General features: G+C 35.8%; 1 long non-coding RNA gene across 1 annotated transcript; it reads right to left on the bottom strand.

Annotated features, from left to right (window-relative positions):
- Positions 1-1828: 1828 nt before the first annotated feature.
- Positions 1829-3390, bottom strand: LOC141352941 (uncharacterized). Its single transcript, XR_012359988.1, has 3 exons — positions 3363-3390; positions 2924-2972; positions 1829-2062 (listed from the first exon to the last, which is right to left on the bottom strand). It is a non-coding gene; the product is annotated as an uncharacterized lncRNA (long non-coding RNA).
- Between the last annotated feature and the right edge of the window lie 17214 nt (positions 3391-20604).

Here is a 20604-nt window from a genome sequence, read left to right as displayed (position 1 = left end):
TTTGGAACAATTAATTTTGTACTTAATATATTTTAGTTGTATATTAATTGTAACAAAGTACAACTTTAAGTGTATTTAGTGTACTTTTGTGTGCTAAAGTGGAACAACTTTAAGTGTATTTAGTACAATTTAAGTACATGACTGTTTTTGTGCTAAATTCATACTTGATAAGTGGATTTAGAGTGTGTTTTATTTATGTTAGGAGTACATTACAAATGTATTATGAGTGTCTTGCAAACATACAATCAGCAGTGGGGAACCTTCAGGGCCTTCTACGCCTTCAGAGAAGGCCTAAAAAAATTAATAAAAATATTTTTTATAATAATACTAATAAATAATAAAGTATTCAATAAAAATATGTTTTTACATGTTTAAATTTATATTTAATTTAATTTAATACATGTAATATATTTTCTCTCATCTATGTTCTAACGTTAAGCTTACTGTCAGGTTCATATCCAATCAGAATCGTCTGTCTCTATTAAGGCCCGGTGAACTGGCTCATTCATTGGTTAGGACTTCAAGAATCCCAAGGAAGGCCAAGCTATGTGTTTTGGTGTGGAGAGTGACGGGCAAATCGACCAATCACGCTTTGATTTCAAGTGGGCGGGTAAAAAACAAAGCATTGTAAGCCTTCATGAAGTCCTAATCATGCAACAAGCTGGATGCGAGCTGCCGTAAAACACCAAAGAAGAAGAAGTCCTAATCATAGACCGTCTAATGGCCCGAATCTCTGCGGTGAGAGTGGTTGAGGTAAATGGCAGAAAACGTGATTGACGTTGTGGCTAGTTTGATATGGCTGAGGTAAAAACGAAATTACTTAAGCGGGTACTCGTGAAGAGCACAGCCGAGAGATGCGCGTGCAGCTGCGCTGCGCATATCAGACGTGAACACGAGAAAAATAATGGGTTTAATTATACTTTCACTTCCTGACAGTTTTACTTGAGGATAGTAATGACTTCAGGCGACGCCGAATTACATACAATATAATTACCTAACTAAATCTCAGAGAATGCAAAAACATTCACCGGGGCTCGGGCTAGGGATTTTGCGAGCCCGCAAAATATAACAGTTATAAGCCACAAGGAGGTGCACTGAGAACGCAGGGTGCTATATTTCCCCTTATGAAAAAAGACTAACAAGCTATCCTACAGCTAAATATATATTTACAAAAACCAAAAATTAAATGCAAATTTACAGAGCAGCAGAGTCTGTATTTGTGTTTATCAGTTAGATTAATGTAATTTTAAACTTTAAAACTGCATTTAAAGGCAAACGATGCCTATTCTGTAATTTAACTTTGCGTGCTCAGAATTTTTACACGTTCACTGTATGATTTAACGAAATACGAATAGCCTAGTATTATATTCTGACTTTTAAAATTTATGAAAAACAAACTACTCTCAATTTATTTTGGTGTTTTTTTCCCCCATGCTCACTTGTCTCCATTTTCCTGTTTTTAAGAATTAAGGCGGTGTAGTAAGTAGAACCTATCCATTAAATTTGTGACTTTCATTTATTGCGCCATGCGTAATTGCGCATGGAGAGGCATTTGCACTTCATTGCATATTTTGAAGGCCCAGCTGAAGTACTCACGGTTCGCCACTGACAATCAGTATACCTTAAATAGACTGTTTGCATACATTCTATATATTTTTGGCCAATCCAAAATTCTAAAAACTGCCCTGGTGAAAAAATAATATGCCAAGTATATTACATTTTGTATACTTTTACATACCTGCAGCTAGATTAGTAATGAGTATACTTAAAGTGCGTTAATAATTAGTTCACTTAAAGAGTGCTATTTTGGGAATAGATTACTTGCTGGTAACATAACCAAAATAATTTTTTCCAAATAAATAAAAGCTGATTAAAACAGTCAAAAACAATTCATTTTAAATATATTTAAAATATAGTTTTATTCACAGCATTCAAAGTGTACAGTATTTGCCTAAAAATTTAACAATTACTCATTGAAGAATGTCAAGATGATTAAGTTTACAACGTCTTTCTCTCCCAAATCAACTTTAGTCTGGCAGGTTTTGGTTCAGCCTTAGGAAATCTGAAAAAGAGAGACAATAAGCTCAATTAAAAGTGTTTAATATTAAAACATTACATTTATTTAAGACTTACTGTATTAAATCTATAGTTTACTGGCAGAGATTGTATAGCAGATATATTTTTACCTAAACTAGAGCTTGACTAAAATGTCATCATATATATTAAGGGGCGGTTTCCCAGACAGGAATTAGACTAGTCCTAGACTAAAATATATGTAAGATCTGTCCAAACTGAAAACAATTTGCTCTGACATATCTTAAAATACATCAGTGCCCTTTGTTTTACATCGTAATGCACATAAGTAATGTTTTTAGTAAGGCATGTTTGTTAAAACTATCCTAATTAAACTAAGGTCTAGTCCCGGATAAAGCTAATCCCTGTCCGGGAAACCACCCCAAAGAGTTTTCATTATAATGACTTGCCTATATGGGCTGCAAAATCCTCCTTACATAAAATACTTTAGCTCCTAAAGAAAGATTTTATTGTATTAAATTTAAATGTAAAACTTGTCAGAAAGAAAATGCAACAAGCAGACAATTGGGTGGTTTCCTGTAAAGGGATTAGCTTAAAACATGACTAGGCCTTAGTTTAATTAAGAAATATAACTAGTTTCAAAAAACATGCCTTAATAAAGACATTACCTGTGTGCATTTTGAGGCAGGGCAAAGGACACTGGTGTATTTTAAGATATGTCAGTGCAAGTTGATTTCAGTTTGGACAGCTCTTACATTTATTTTAGTCTAGGACTAGTCTAATCCCTGTCCGGGAAACCACCTCAATATGCATATAACGTTATCTAAACTGAAGCTTGATTTACTACTACGAATGAATTATTATATCTTAAGAGTTTAAAATGACTTACCATTAGCTGCAAAGTCCTCCCTACAAATGTCTTTGAAAAACTTTAGCTTCTGAGGAAAGAATGCAGCATCATTAATACTAAATACAGTTAAGTTAGGTAAAAGCCTTACAACCCCTAAACAGTCAATAAATGGTTAACTTTCACGCTACATTTAAAAAACAGATTTTCTGACGCTACCTTTTTTCATTAACATATACATACACACCAATACATATATTTAACAAAACAATCGGGTGTGCTAATTCGATATAACAGGCTAACAGTGCTATCTTTCAAACCTTTAACATTAGCTATAAGCTAAGCTAAGCTACACAGCAGCTTATCACTAGACACCGCGTTATTGACAACATTTCGCATTCGAAATATGATAGTCTACTGATAAACTTCAGAATGGTCAAACTATAATCAAATATATTAATTTTAAGATATTTTAACATACCTTGGGACTGAATCCGTCTGTCTTGAACAACTGGAAAAATCAAAATACGTGCGTCGTGACGTCATCCCACACGTCAGATGCATTATTCAAATCTCAGAATTCACTTTTCTCTGAAATGCATTTACGAAAACTGTTTAGGTTAATTAATGTGTACAGCTAAAAGCGGTATGCAATTGACTCAAAAACTACAAAAAAACAAACACTCATATTCCCCTTACGAAAATTTATGTTTTTTTTTTGTGGTAAAAGTTTAGTAACCATGTTTTTTTTTTGGTGTATTGATTATTATTAGCAAAACCATGGTTATTTTGTGGTAAAACACAGTTCATTGGTTTATCCAATGCTTGACTATAGTGAAGTTAAAGTGTACCTTATTATGTTAATAGTATATTACAAATGTATACATCTACAATATAAAATGTAACAGAACATACTCCTCTCTCGTAATTTTAAGCCCACGTTATTTCTCCATAAAATAATATACATTTGTACACCCCATATACTTTCAAAATGTGCTTAAAATATACTGTTTCTAAAGAATACTAAAAAATGTATTTTAGAAATATACTGTCAGTGCATTATTATAATGATAACTTTAAGCATACCGATAAAGTATACCTAAAATACATTTTAAAATAAGTTTAAATTTAGTATACTTTAAAAATTGCACAAAACTTTAACTTTAAGTATATTTTTCTAAAATATACTTTTAGAAAATATACTAAAGTATAATTATTTTGAAGTATGTTAAAAGTTTAATTGTAAAAAATATGCGCAAATATGTTGTAAGCATACTTTAAATATGTTTAAAGAAAGTACATTCCTTTGTAAGTATATTTGTAATGTACTATTGCAAAGTTAAATATACTTGAAATACAATAAAGTATATTTGTTTTTCACCAGGGGAAGCATTTTAAAAAAATCTAAAAAAAAAAAAAATACAATATTAGAGTAGGTGCCATCAAATGTTTCATTCAACATCAAAGTCTACAAAGTGAGTTTTTTGAGGCTGATAATGGCTTCCATACTGAACAGATTTTTTTATTGGTGTGTGCTGTGTACAGATGGTTTTTCTTTTTTGCACTTGATTATCGTGATGAAGCGATTGTGTCTCTGTATCATGCAATGTCAGGTGCGACTTAATGCCAAAATGAGTCTAACTAGATCAAAATGTAATTGGATTTGCTGTAGCATAATGTGCTGAAGTGATTGTTCACCTGAAACATTCTTGATCCTGTTAAAACAACAGCTTTATTTTTAATTCACCTTTTATTCGTTGTCACCTTTGTATAATTCCTATATAAATCACAGGTTTAGCACTGATGAAACTCAGTCATTTTTGCACATGTGCCATGGTCTGTATCGCTCATGATATGGGCCAAGCTGTCAGACTATTAAGTGGCATTTGAGATTTTTTATTTCCTTTGAGGGCTGAGACAGAAATTGTTTAATTTCTAGCATGTTATTTCTGATGTGCTTTATCTCGAAAGGTTGAAGATCTATTTAGATAAGATGCCCTGAAATGGCACATCACTGCTTGTTACATTTTAAGTCGTCCAGTTTCTCAGGTTAACTCTAATGCCATAAGAATTATCCATTGAAAACGTATATAAAACAACATGTACAGCCTTTACATTTGGTACCACTGTTTAAAACTGGGAACCAGGCATTAAATATGATGGGGGTTTTGTGGTTATTTTGTCTAGTTTTGAGAAAACAGGATTTGAAAAAACACTGTAAAAAAATTCCATAGAAATTACAATGTTATTGCAGCTGGGTTGCCAGTAATTTACCGTAGATTTAAATTTATGTTATTTACTGGCAAGAGTTTGATCAAAGTTAAATAAATTTTAAATATTAACAAGTCTTTATCTTTACAGAATAAAACTATACAATAATATTCTGGGAACCAGAAATCATCAACCTTTTTCTGTTTTTTTGCTTCAGATTTTGTTTCCCAGAATGTTTTGCTTAATGCTGTTTTTTTAGTTTTACTCTGTAAAGACAAAGACTTGTAAATGTTTTTCTACGGATTTTTTTACAGTGATCCTAACAAATGTTGTGCTTGTGACTGGAATGTACTATAATTTTTTAAATTAAAAAGCTATTATGTGTATCTTTAGTAATTTGTTACTTATTTGTATCTTAGTTGCTTATTCGTTACTTACATTACAAATTATATGACAATCGAAGCAAATTTACAGTTTCAAGGTATGCATTTTATACATTTCATGGGAATTGAATCTATGGCCTTGAAAGTGTCATTTATTACATTTACATTTATGCATTTTGCAGACCATTTTATTTAAGTTGACTTGCAGTGCATTCAAGCTTTACATTACATTAAATCAACCCCATGACCTTTGCCTGGCAAGCACCATCAGTTGAGCTACATAGACGACTGTAAAAAATGCAGCATTTTTGTCAAACCAACATATATTTTTATGTTAATTTAACTTAAAAAAAAAAAACAAGTTAAACAATTTTATAAATTATGTCAATTATGTCACATAAAAACTTAAAATCTAGGTTGAATTGACTAGCAAATGCTGCATTTTTAACAGTGTAAGCAAACAAACAGTCATAACAGCATTTATATGGAGAAGTACAAATCCAAGCAATGTTTGGCATACAGTAAATGAGTATGCATGAGAAATTAGCCTCTGTGTAAGTGCAGTGCAGTAAAGCTGCAAATGAGGTCTGTTCCACTGAACAGTGTGATTTTCATTATGTAAGTTCAGAGCTGGATATCGCTGCCAGAGGCAAAACAACCAGCTTTGATGCTCAAGCTAAAGTCCTCATATAAAAAGGGTGCAATGCCCCATGAAGCTCTCTTTATAAAAAATGAATTGATCTAGGACATTGTGAGGACTGTTTTTGGTAGGTTAAACGTATATTGGTTAAATGTGCAAAGTGTCTCATACACTTTGCAGATAAGACACAGAAAGTGCTGGTCGAAGGAAACAGTGACAGTTGAAAGCAAATGGTTTCCTCCAAGCATCTGGAAGCTCTAGGTTCCAACTGAGGGGTTTCTAATGAATACGAAATGCTAAGAAAAAACAATCTGGGATGTCTTCAGCTCTACTGCACATTTCTCATTTCAATTAAAGCCCAAGATGGGCAGGCATCAGGTGAACAAACATGGAGCAGTGGGGGCTCCGGGGTCACTCAGATGGTAACTGCTTGCGTCAATCACAGGCTGTAGCTCTGGACAGGCATAACTAATCAAATAATGACACATGGACCACAACTGACAGATAGAACCAATCATTCCTGCTGATCAGTTGAATCAATCTCAAATAAATGTTTATATTTTACTTGGAGATGCTGCCATCAAACATTTCTAGTGTCAGCAGTGTTTATCAGTAGGCTAGAAAATAGATATATGCATATGCACAGCTATTTCCTATAGACTTTAGTCCGTTTCCTAAATAGCAAAATCAATGTAACACCAGAGAAAATATTTCAACAAAAATCTGACATGATTCCAATAATGAAAACAAATATCTACGTTCATTTGCCAATACATTGGAAAAAAGGTTGATTTGCACCTTGCTTTGCTACAGTGTAACTCTGTGCTTGTATTAAGCATGTGGATTTGAGTCTGATATATTTATAGAAGGCTGTGCTCTCTCATACCAATGAGGCGATCAGTCAATATTTATTTCCTCAATTACAGAGAGTGGAGAGAAGCCCGAAAGAGGGATTAATGGTTGTTGTCCAAATGGTTGTTGTGAGATAAAACAATGCAGCTGTAACACAAAAAAATTGGTCCGAATGAGCAAAGGTAAAATTCTGCTACAAATGAAAGTTTCTGCCATATAAATTGCTGTCTGTCATTAATGTAATTGTCATCATTAGTATTGACCAAGACATTACAATACCGTTTTAGACTGTACGAGAGTGCCACAAGAGGTCCAAAAAGCTAAATGAAATAAGACAGAAAAGTAGAAAAGGTGACAGTCTGTATAAAGGCATATATACTAAACTTTAAAAATGACATCATAAAATGACATCATAGTGAAACATTTTTCATTTAAGACAGTGGAATGATTTTAACTGGATTTGAAGTTTTTATTTCATCTTATTGGAACATAAAGTTGGTCATAATTAAAAGAGCACCGTAAAACAACACTATAAAGATAAGAGAATGTGACAAATTGGTTATTAAATGATAGCACAGTTTTAAAATGTAATATGGCTGGATACCATTTTACATTTGTTCATCTGTATAATCACTTCCATGAACTCTGAGATGCACATTGAGTCTTAGTTCACACTACAACAGAAATCTAATTTATCTCCATTCTCTCCATACATTTGGATTCATCATTGTTTGACTGCTTTTAGCTCTGAACCTCCAAATGAAAAATTCCAGATTTCCGACCCCACAGAAGGTTGACACTGGAATATCACTTAATACTTTGGGTACTTGAGGCTTCTGCCATCGCTGAGGTTACCTCCATGTGTCTTTTTTACATCTCTGTTGTAAATTTCGTAATGTGGCGGGTGTGTCCCGGTGTGCAAAGACAAATTCAACTTGTATAGCAAAGCCAACATTCCTTAACCACAAAGACTTGCTTCTCACAGTAAAAGTGAATCCATACTTACTAAAATGCTTTTCAGCATGGGTTTACAGTACAGTACATGTATGGAAGTTGGAGCTTCAAGCAAAACAAGTCAGAAATGCAACTGTTTGCTACAGTATAAACTAATTTTAATAAATGTGACCCTGCCTGTGAAATCCATACAGCTTATCATCCTTTGCCATTTTAATTTTTGACATAGCCTTACAAAGTCAATATTAAAGATATTAAGGTTATACCTTCACAAATGTTATTTATTTATGTAGAAAACAGTTAATTACAAAAAATGACTTTAGTTGTTTTTTTAAGGACAGGTTTACAAAAGTTGCCTTTCAGCTTTTAACTAACTCATTTGCAGTGTAATACAGTATAACTCATACTCGTACAATATGTACTGTACTATGAGTCTGCAGCCAATGATAGGTATTTTATTAAGATGTAGGTAGCTCATACTGTTCCTCATTTTTAAGCGCTGCATTTACTGTTTCCCATAGGTGTATCACTGATGAATCATGGAGGCTTCAAGACATTAGGTCTCGTTTAGTAAGCATGCATTCACACAAATTTGTGTGCATTTTCAATAAGAAATCCTGATTCAACAAAACGTTCATACTTCAATGTCTTCTAAATATACAAAAACTGGAAGTAACAACTTAAACCACACATACGCAATAATCCTGCATGCTGTAATCAATCTACTATCATTATAATGTATATAATTGTGTTATATAATATAATCATTATGCATGTATACAGTATGCATATTAATGTATATAAATAGAATATTATATATATATTCTATATTATATAAATGTATCTACACATGTAAAGAAGATGCACTTAATGACAATGCTTGACGCTTTGTTTCCTCAATTTTTTAAATCCCTATATTTAATGCCTAAATAAAAATGTAATGCAAATGCAATGAGGAGTCCAATCACCAGATCCAGGCCTCCTGTCTGTTTTATTTTAGATACAGATGCTCATCTCTGGTAAAGTCATATTATAGGTCTTCATTATCGCATCTCACAAACTTCTTTTTTACCAATACCGGTTAGGCCGATGGACCAGTACGGTGAACTGGCTTCCTCCACCCACAGCAAAACCTCCCAAATCAATAAAGCAAAGTAAAACAGAACTTTACCAATAATGAATATGACAATGGATTCGGTGACATACTTTAAAATTTCGCTGCCTTGTGCCAAGTGCTGCCTTGCAGAAAGCCCTTAAATGGAGCAGGTTTAGGTGTGTATTATGCAAATTGTCAACCTTGGGAACGCGACTGCTCATTCAGAACACTCTAAAGTCGCTAACATAAGAATGAGCTTAGAAACAAATTCATGTGCACAATATTGCAATATTGTACACACTTGTTGTGAATTAGTTAATGTGCATATACAGTAAATAGGACAAACATATGCAATTATTAGTGAATGAGACTTTATTTAACATTGAGCACCTCCTGTGCAATCAATTCAGTATGTGAAAGAGTATAAGTGAGAGACATTCATTCTATTAGGATCTCTATTTGTCTGCCAAGTTTGTCAAATCTGAGTGATTGCTCAACTGTGACAAAACCCAATTAAACTAAAATAACAACAGCAAAAACAGGCTATTTTCCCTTCTGAGAAATGGCTTACAATCTAAGTCTATCAGTCAAACACAAAAAGTGGCACCCTTAGAAACAATTTAGAGTTGATTATTTTTGTTACCTAAAGGGTTTCTTGAGGCTACAGTAAAGTAAATTTAATGTCCCCCTATAATTTTAATTAAATGAAACAAACAAAGCCTGTGGAAATGAACTGTTTAGGGATTAGGGAATCTGATGGGCAGAAAACTACATCAGTCCAACTCAACGTTTGATACATATTCAACACCTCCCTCAGGTTATTCTTGTACTTCTCAAAAGAGTCAGACTCTTTTGACATTTTTGTATTTCCCAATTTAATTTTGCCTAGAGTTATTTTTTTCAGGCCAAAAGAGAACCTTTATAAAAATGCACGGTAATGAATTTTAACGTCTGTCACTGCTCACACGTGGGCAACGCACAGGTAACATCTTGGATCAGACACAGCATGATTGCAGTAGAAATGCTAATGCACATTTCATAGCCAGACATACTGTAAGGAATGGTTGCTATACAACCAAACGCTTGTAATGTAATTGATGGCTCACTCGGACTAAAAAGGATTAATGTAAACACCGGTCCATTTAAATGAAAGGCGAATCTATGATCCGATCATCATAAGAAAATTATGCACATAAAAGCATGAATTACTTTTCTAATCAGATCCAAAAATATCTTGTGTAAATGCACAGTGGAATTGTGCTTATGTTCACATTTTATATTAACGTCTCATTTATATACAATATTCAATGCAAAAACATGCAATGGCAACACGCATTATTAAGGGTAAGTGGGCACGCATTGTACATTCTGCAGGGTTTGTGTGTTCTTTCATGACATTGCATAAAACAATAAAATATTGTTGTGCCATTTGAAAATTGTGTTTCCATTGCACATTTGAAAACTCATTAAGAAGAACTTTCTTCAGCCCAGCTTTGACCTAGTAGATTAATCCAGACATAACTTTAAACTCGACATTAGACATTGTGTGCAGTGTTGCCAAGTCCACAGCTTTCCAGCAGAGTTTAGAATTGGGCTCCTTTTAAACCTTTCCTTGGTTTGTTTTTTCTGTGGGTTAAAAATGTAAGGATTTTTCCATTAGCTGTTAGTATTTGGAACGTGCATGGTCAGGGCTTGGCCATTAGACTGGGTTTGTTATAAGGATTGGACAACCTTGGCTGTGCACTTCTGCAAACGTTTTGTTCGGATTGGAATTAGATTGCAACTTTAAGGTACATACAAACCTTCCTTTTGTAATCGTCAATCAGATTGAATTGATTTGGATTAACGAACATTGTTGCATAAACACAGTGATGTGGTTATGGGTTCTTTTTAGTGAGTAAAATGTTCATGCCAAGTAGCTAAACAGTAATGCAAGATTTAAAAAGTTACATGAAACAAGGACGCTCTTGTAATACTACCCTCTTACCTGATTTATTAAAAATAAAACATCATGAATGATCTTGAGAAAAAGTTTTATGCTGTCATAATTATTGTTTGTCAGTTTTATTTGTTTATCTTTTTGTATATACTCGTTTTATTTAGATGATCATTTATTAATGTATTTGTTTTATAGATGCTTAGAGTGCAACACTCTGCTTTATTAATGCAATAAAACAACCAGATATAAGAAATACGCTTCAAAACAAGATCAGAGGTTTCATAATTCCCCAAAAAATTCAATCAAAAACAGGCGTTACATAATGTCCTCAATTTGATATAGCATATATTTAAGTATTCAATGATTTCCCTATGATCTTTTCACTCCAGAGATTCAGTATTGACTAGAATATTATTAGGTGTGAACCAACATTTCTCTCCTTATTGGAAAAAGGTACTAATCAATTTGTGTTTCTCAGCTACTCATCACATAAATTAGATTATTTCCCATAAGACTGGACCTTATTTTTCATTAGTTTGGACATAGCTAACACATTCTCAATATGAAAATGTCTCTCTACGAATCTTCATCCTGCACCACCCAAACATCACTCTCATGCCATTTTTACTGTCACTGTGGGTGCTGCATTTAACTTGTCGCTGACCTGAATGTTTCATGGTAGATGCTGAAGCTGAGACATAAGACAGTGCAGACTGACAGGCAACTATTTCTCTGTCGCTCAACCATTTCTCACCACACTGGAGGCATGAACTTAATTAGCCTAAATCCACAAACTAACAATATGAATACTATATAATACAATTCAAATACTATATCTCACTCTTAAAACAACTAAAAAATGTATTTTATGTTTATTAGTTACCATTACTAACTGTTGTTTGTCTATTTAATGGAAAGTGATAATTTATAAACCTTATGACACCTTTTGAACATTGGTCAGGTACAGTGCCTTTAATGTAACCCAGCTCAGTGGTCCATTAAAACTGACTTAGTCACTGATCATCATGTCATTCACGGTAATTTCAAGTAATTTAAACATTTTATTCAGTTGTGACCAAAAATGGTAATTGTGTGAGTAGATGAGTTGTTAACTCTATAATTACTTCGTTCAGTTCTATTAATTTGGCCCATTCAGATTAATTTGCAGACATGATGGCCGTGCATTATCATACTGACAGAGTAATCAACCAATCATCACCCTTTCACATGACTTTTTGTCTGAATCCTCTGTTAAATGTAATTATCTTTTTTTCCCTATTTTCCCCATTATGGACCTCTTTGCTGTACAGCTGATGTGCCTGAAGCAGGGAGATCACTCCCTCAAGGAACACCTGTTTGACCTTCTTAAGTTCCTCTTACCACCTTCCCAAGCAGTTGCCTTTGTACTTTCCAGCGTGTTGGCCTTAACCTCGCGGGACGAGTGCAGCTGTCCTGGGAGGCTCCTCGAGGGAGCTTCGCCGCTTACGTGGAGTGGGTGCCAGGATCCTGTGGATCTTCGTTCAATGTGGAGGACAACGCCCAGCTTTCCTTTATCTCCGCTGGTTCCTCCCAGCTCTCTTCATCATCATCCAGTCTTTCAGCCATGAGTCTGCTGGTATCTGTATACAACTCAGCTCAGCCTCAGCGTGTTCCACCTCCAGCCTCCGGGACCCTAACTCCACCTCGGCCCTTTGACCTCAGCTCCACCTTGGCTCCTGGCTCCCTCGTCTCAACTTTGGACCATCTTCCCATTAGCTCCACCAGGCCCCCTCGACCCTCCAGCTCCACTCCACTGTTCCGGCTGTGCCTCATCACTCCATCTGTCTGTCTGGCTCTGCCCTGGTCTCCTCCTCCAGTGTTTATGTTGCCATTGGGTGTCCCAGGTTTGTCAACCACCAAAACTCCACCATGGCTCTTACCTCCTACAACTCCATCCTGGGGCTGCATCATGACTGGTCTCTAGCCCACAATCATGTTCCTCCTACGCCAGCCTCCTTCCATCGTTATTACCTCCCTGGTTTCAGTGATTTTCTTCCTTGTCTTCTGTTGTCTGCCCCCCTCCCACCAATTTGCTGTAGTTTGAGTTACGGCAAGGGACGCACCTAGGGGGAGTACTCTCACTCATGTTTCCCATCCTCCTCCTAACCACCTCACCTGTACTGTGTTAATTATCATCCTTAAAAGTTAAGTTGATGTATTAGAAGCAGGAAAAATGAGCAAGCATAAGGATCTTAGTAACTTGGCTAAATTGTAATGGCTAGACAACAGGGTCAGAGTATCTAAAAACTGCAACTCTTTTGAAGTGTTCCCAGACTCAAGTGGCCAGTACCTATCAAAAGTCGTCCAGGGAAGAAAAAGTGGTGAACCGGCGACTGGCTCATGGAGGGCCAAGGCTCATTGATGCATGTGGGGAGAAGTAAACGCTAGTTCTGAAAGAAAGGTCTAGTGTAGTCCATGCCTTGATGGGTCGGGGGGGACCTACAGTACAGTATATATAAAACAGAAAACTTCTTTTAAATTTTCAAAAAGCATCATTATGTATAAATTGTATGCTGAGCACTAAAAATGTCCACAGAAAATCATAATTTGTTGATATTTCTATATATAATTTGTGTACGTTTTGGTCCCTAACATAAAAAACAGGACACGCACACACAAACTCAACCAATGCAAAAAAGATGGTGTTACTGTTTTATAAGGTGCCACCGGCTCCCTGCTTTCCTCACAGAAAATATATAATAAGGATTACACATTATCCAAAGTATTTATTTGTTACAGAAAATTGAGATTCCAGACAACCTGTTTAGAGCACCAGGGTGGAATAGGATTGTAGGTAAAGGTGTTAAACCTCTTTGTGGATGTCCAGAAATGCTCTTTGTCTGTTAGCTCCATCATTTTTCTGTCAGCCTCTGCCTCCCGCCAGTCCAGGCTCTTTCTGATAATAGAGCTGGCATTCCTGATCAGTTTGTTTAGCCACTTAGAAACCCTGGGCTGATGTTATTCTCCAGCAGACCCCTATGAAGAAAAAATGTTGGCAACCACACAGTTGTGTAGCATCTCTAACAGCCGGCTGCACATGCTGAAACACTCTTTCTTGGGAAAGAGCAGCTTGCTCTGTTCTTTCTTATGTGGATTTGTTGTTAGATCCACTACTTGTAGGATGGCACTGAAAATAATAACATTGAGATTTTTCAAATCTTATGCAAAAGTTGATTGGCATATCATGAAGGTTTTCTAACAGTTCCTAATCTGTTGTTGCCCTTCTGCAATAAAAAACTGCATGCAGACCATTTGTATTGGTCTTTGTGAACCATTCATTTGCATCAGATTAATTCATGTGTGGCCAAAATGCCTTTGTTCAATTTACTAAATACCCCCTTTTAAGATGAGTATTTTTCAGCACAGCAACTAAAATAAAACTAAAGGTGCTGGCTTGCCCCAGTCTCACTCTCTTTGTGTTGTACTTAAAAAAAACCCACCTAAAAGTAAATAAATTTTACTTGTATTTTACAATCAAGCACATTTATACCCCTACATACACACACACACACACACACACACACACACACACACACACACACACACACACACACACGCACATGCTCTTATCATCCCCATCTTGTTCTCCATTTTCTTTCCTTCCTCATTTTTACGGTGTACTTGTCTTTTACTTGTGATGTGGTTCAATGGTATAGCCAAAATGTATTTTTCTGTAAATGTCAAGGGATGCCACATTGCAGGAATACCAAACTGGTAATGCAACACATGGGAACATAGGGACAAGGTCTAACTTCTGCCTGCTCCAACTTTTGCCTCTATTTGCAGTAATGTCAAGCCAAATGGTGCTTTTCCATTACATAGTACCCCACGGTTTGGGTCGGGTCAGCTTACTTTTGGGGGCTTTTCCACTGGGTGCAGTACGTATTACCCAATACTTTTTTTAGTACCACCTCGGTTTGTGTTCCAAGCGACTCGAGCTGATACCAGAACATAATGCGAAAACACTGTAGATTACTGATTGGTCTCACTACCAGCCTCATTGTAAAAGATTAGCTTTACCTTAGTGCTAGCTTGCGCGCTCTTGAGTAAACCTGTTGTCATCTGTGCTTTGCTGTAAGTTCCCAAACCCTTTTAGGGGTTGAGAATCAGGAACGCCATACCAGTTTTTTTCCAGACTTGCAGTTTGTGGCGGCTCATTTGTGACGCACACGTTTGCATATTCTTAAATGCAACTTAAATGAGGCTCAGCGGAGCATGTTTGTACAGAAACTGTCATGTGAAAAAGAGTTAGTGATAAACGCGATGTGCAAACATCTATTTGTGGTGGTCAATTTTAATTTTGTGGCGGACTGAGAAAAAATTTATGTATGAGGATGGATAGCATTCCAACAATGCTCTCACTCGTATGAAGTCACAGCAGTAGGCAGTGCTAATATAACGACATGTCTACAATTTTCAACCCAGTCTCACGAAATTTCGTTATATAGTCACCTATTTTTTATTTTTTTCGTGCTATTATCACGAATTTTCGAGTTTTTTCGTGATTGTATATCGAATTCCTGTTTTTTGTGGACAATGGTTTAAAAAAAGGAAAAAGCAGTTTAGTAACCAATACGTGATAATCACACGAAAACAGGAATTCGTTAAACGATTACGAAAAAACGATGAATAAAAAAAAATACGTGACTATATCACGAAACTTTGTGAGACTGGGCAGACAATTTTATATATTTCTTATTCTTTCAATAACAGAAAGGAAAAGTTTTTTTAAGTATTATGAAGCATTATATTAATTATGACTATTCATAATTAAATTGATGAAACTGCCTGAAGAATAATTAAAAATATGTTAAATAATATTGTATATTATATAATAACATTTTAACATATAGCTATGAACCAGTTTAACAGAGCTTTGGACTCTGGCATAAATTAGAAGTCCCATTTTGCCTGTTTAGTCTCTGTATGATTTACATGGAAATAGTTTTATTTTAGGGAACAGCTCCTGTGTTGCTGTCAGTACATGTTGCTCAGATGTTCTGGCATAGTGACGTTCACTAAATTAAAGAAAAGATTTAAAGAGAAAATGCTTGTTTAAACAAATAAGGATGCTGAATCCTCCTAATACACTGCACATTTGATTTTAATCTTCTGATCTCAGAGTACAGCTTTATTTGTTTGTTTTTTGGTACATGGCATACATAAAGCAAACACAGGAAGATAAAAAATTAAAAGAAGATCAAAGGATTTTATTTTATGTTTGTAGTGCTTTTTAGATAACATAACAGATCTTTATTTTCTAATATCTCTCTTCTGAGAAAGTTTTCTTTTGATTTCTTTTGAACCTGATGTTTCGGAAGTCTTTGAAATCCGCCAACTCAAAGAATTAATCACAGTTTAATTAATTGTACCATGTCAACAGCATAAAATTAATTAGAGGCTTCTAAACAATTAAAAACACACATTGACAGTATCGACAAACACATATTGTTACTAAGCACAAGAAAACCCTTCCATAATATATTTTTATTATATTAAGTTAGTTGGCATCCAAATTCACATGAAACTGCACTGGGAAACAGATAATAATAATACAGTAAAGGACTGTGAAGAACTTTTAGCTAACTTTAAGTGTAGGGCTCTGTTCAGGGCTCCTGAGAGGAGGAGAAAGGGTTAAATTTCTTTATAAGGTGACATCAGGTCTGGTTTGAAACTACAATTCTGGGTCAACTGCCATTTAAAAGGGGATTCAGTGGATAGTACAGTACACACATGGACAGTACCACTGGAACCTATATCTAAGATGTTATTTAAAGTCTCTTATATTGTAAACTGATCCCCTCCCCTTTCTTTCCTTTTTGACATTTTGACTTTCACAAGAAACATCAAGATATCTTCAGTTTCAGTGTCGGTTTCCTGGCTTCAAAGATCCCACCGACAGGAATATCATGCAGGATTAATGTCATTGAACATTCACCACCTGTTTTATAAATGAAAAGAAATGGGATCTGAGCCAAAAGGTCTTTAAATCAGGTCATCCTAATATCTCCTGTCAAATGGGTCATCATTTCACAAACTGTGCTTCTTTTCTTTTCTGCTTTACCCTTTAATTTGACAGCAGGTCATACGAGGTCATTTGGCACCTGATTGGTTTCCAAGATCTGTGTGTAATTTGCATAGATGGTTAGCTGTCAAGTTCTTATTGCTGTTTAAGATCTATGTATTTTTGTTAACAAAATTCTGAGAAATCTGGGTGTAAACTAAGAAAAGTATTTAGCTTGGAGTGGATGGCCTTAGGTTTACAAAGGAAAGTGATTTGAAAATGTAATTTCCTCATCATCATCTCACTTCTCACTGAGTATCAGAAATGATTGCGGACATTGCTAAACAACATAATGGTGTAGGCAAATGCTAAAATAAGAGAAGGTAAATGGCCTCAATTTGTAAAACGGCCTCAATTTGTAAAACGGCCTCAATTTGTTTGTGCAAGGATAACTACTGTATGTAACATGGTAGGCAAACAGCAGAACTGTTTCGATCAGTCGTGATTCAGATTTCAATCTTAAGTCTGAGTGCAAGTCAATGTGACTCAGAGGAATATTTCTTGAGTGCAAAAGATAGAGATATGCAGTATAGAAGAAAGGAAAGTATTAATCGTTTTTTTATGAATTTCTTTCTGACGTTGAACACAAAAGAAGACATTTTGATACATTTTGTCAGTTTATGGTACCCACTGACTTGAAAGTCAATGGGTACAGTAAACTGTGTTTTCTATAATTTATCAAAATCTTTTCTTTGGTGTAACAGAAGAAAGAGACTCATACAGGTTTAGAACAACATGAGGGTGACTTAAGGGGGTCGCACACCGGCCGCCACGCTGCAACAAGTCGCATCTAGGACAACTCGGAGGTATTGTAAACCGGAAGTGCGCATTAATTAGCGCAAGCTTTGTCAGATAGGGTCTACATCAAAATGCAAAATATACGTTAGCAGCCAATGTTAATCCTTAATGATTTGGGACAAATATGATGTTATTTAATGTTGTTATTTAATGATGTATAAACTATGTGAGTGGCGCTGTGTGGCACAACAGGGATTTGAACAACTTCCTGAGTCACAGCTGGGCGGCGCGGACAGGCGCCACCTGGCGCCGCAGGTGTGCGTATACTCATAGAAAGCAATGTGTTCGATTTTTTTAGAACGGCGCTGCCGGTGTGCGATCCCCTTAAGGGCCTTTTTACACCTGGTCACCTTATGTGTTTTCTCTGATCGGATAACTATCTGATTTGTTAAAAGTGTTTAATTTACATTTGGCCACATAAATGCCTCTAATCTTTTACTCCCATGCAAAATGCAAATACACTATTCATCACCCTGTCATAAAAAACTTAAGACGACTTTTATGCAACAAAAGGCAGCACTTACTGTATGTTTACTGTATGTTGGGCATGGATGCGCTTCTTCTTGCTCGGCATGAACTGGAGCGCGCAGTAGAGCAGCAGGAGAGTGACGACGTGATGATTTAATGTACAGGTCTATGAAAGGGAAAAGAATTCACAAAATTCTCTCTCTCTCTCTCTGTTTTATTTCTTTGTTTACTATCACTCGAGTTTATCATTAGACTCTTTTATTGGTTCTAGGAAGCTTTTTTACCCACTGTCACCCCTCCATAAAGGAATAAGTGAGTCATATTTGTTTGTTTGCCTCTTTGTCCAGGTGACGTGCTTACGTTTTGGAGTAGTTATGCACTGACATATGTGGTTTCATCAACCAGACGTATTTACACTTGTCCAGTTTCGTCTGAAATGCATCCCGGACCAATTCCTGAAGTGGTTTGAGCGATCGGATTTAAATCCGTCCCAAAATTGTTCCGAGAAAAGGCATAAAGTGTCCATAAATGATGAAGTCTTCAAAGTCTTATAAAGGGTCCAGCAACTATCATTAGTCAGACTCAAATATAATTTACAGTATGGCCATGTATGAACACATACAGTAAAATTATATATTTGAAATGAGAAAATGAATATTTGTTATAAAAAAGTATATAAACTGGAATGGAGCATATTTGTTACAACTATGAAAACAACAATTTTTTGTGTTTTAAATATATATGGCGTGTTAGCATTCTGTATAGGTCAGATAATACTTCCTATATAAAAAACAATGTTATGAATTTACATATATATTGTGACTCCGCAAAACAACTCTCAGAAAGGGCACTTCAAGATTTCTTTAAGTCCTCTTAAAGTTCTATAGATGGATGGGTGGTTATGAGAGCAGAGGCAGGCATAAAACACACATTATAATATACCTGCTCAATCCATGTGCAAAGCCATGGAAAGAGAGAGAGAGAGAGAGAGAGAGAGAGAGAGAGAGAGAGAGAGAGAGAGAGAGAGAGAGAGAGAGAGAGAGAGAGAGAGAGAGAATGACAGAGAGATAAAGACAGACAGAAAAAGAAATAAAGAGAGTCTCCTAGTTTCTTGACCTCTTCCTGTGCTATTTGCACCGTTGTCATTTTAGTCTCGCCAAACCATGTGGTTCTTTCTCTGCCTGCAGCCATTCTATTCATCCTCTGTTATTAGCTCATTACTGTTTAAAGAGTTCACATGGTCCTGTCTCTCAGGGTGAGTCAACACCATGGGGGCAGGTGTGGAGACTGAATAGATGGGAAATAGGAGAAATAGTTTCTGATTCTGATATTTGCAAGTTTGTTGTTCCAGTTGGGTAAAGCGGAGGCACAGAGGGTAATGATAAAGGTGTAATGCAGAATGCCCTGGATGTATTTTTTTCGCTGCATGCACTGTATGAAAGCCACAGACTCACTACCCTCCCCAGGCCTGCTTGACACACTTCATTAATACTTTATGGAGTCAATCTCCAGGAGAATATAAGTCAAAGTCGGTGAGAGGAAACAGCTGTGCAAATGCTCCAATGCAGTTCACTTCATTTGAAGAGGTCTCGGAACACAATGTCCTTTACCTCCTAAGTTTTTTACTAGTGATGGTATAGTGGCATTTTATAAATGGAGGTATCAGGTGTGGCACAGCATTGTTGAGAAATGTGGTGAAAAGTTTTTGAGTTTTTGCATCTCAAAGTCCACCGGCATGAAGTTGGAAGTTCTAGGGCTTTCAACCCTACACAATTAGCTTTTTCACATTTAGCGCCACGTTGTTTAAATAGCAAATGCATTTGCGCCCACTTTTGCGCCCATGAGCGTTCTGGTCTGAAAACGATGTGTGTTCAGGCGCATTGTTGGCACGTTGCTATTTTGAGGCAACTAAAATAGACTACGCCATTGACCAACAAAAACCTAGTCTAAAGTCAATGGCGCAATATGTTTTTTGTTATTTAAAGAGCGCATTAGTAATATGCGCCTAAACGGGACGACAACGCGGGTTTACTTATCACATACATGAATGCGCAGCAGCACAAAACGCTTTTAAATATGAAAGATTAAAGGATTGAATGTAAAAGATTATTACTGAGTCTCTTGGACATAAATGAGGACTAATTATGAGACGTTAGAAGGCGTAAAGAGCAGGTTCACCTGTAGCCTGGTAAGTAAATAAATGCTTTGCTTTTAACAAATGCATCTATTTTTAAATGTTTTTAAATGCTCCCTTATGGATTTATTGTATATGATGACTC

This window comes from Misgurnus anguillicaudatus, chromosome 21, assembly GCF_027580225.2.
Source record: "Misgurnus anguillicaudatus chromosome 21, ASM2758022v2, whole genome shotgun sequence".
Taxonomy (NCBI): Eukaryota; Metazoa; Chordata; class Actinopteri; order Cypriniformes; family Cobitidae; genus Misgurnus; species Misgurnus anguillicaudatus.
The sequence above is the reverse complement of the archived record's forward strand: the minus strand, read 5'-3'. Positions and strand labels throughout refer to the sequence as shown.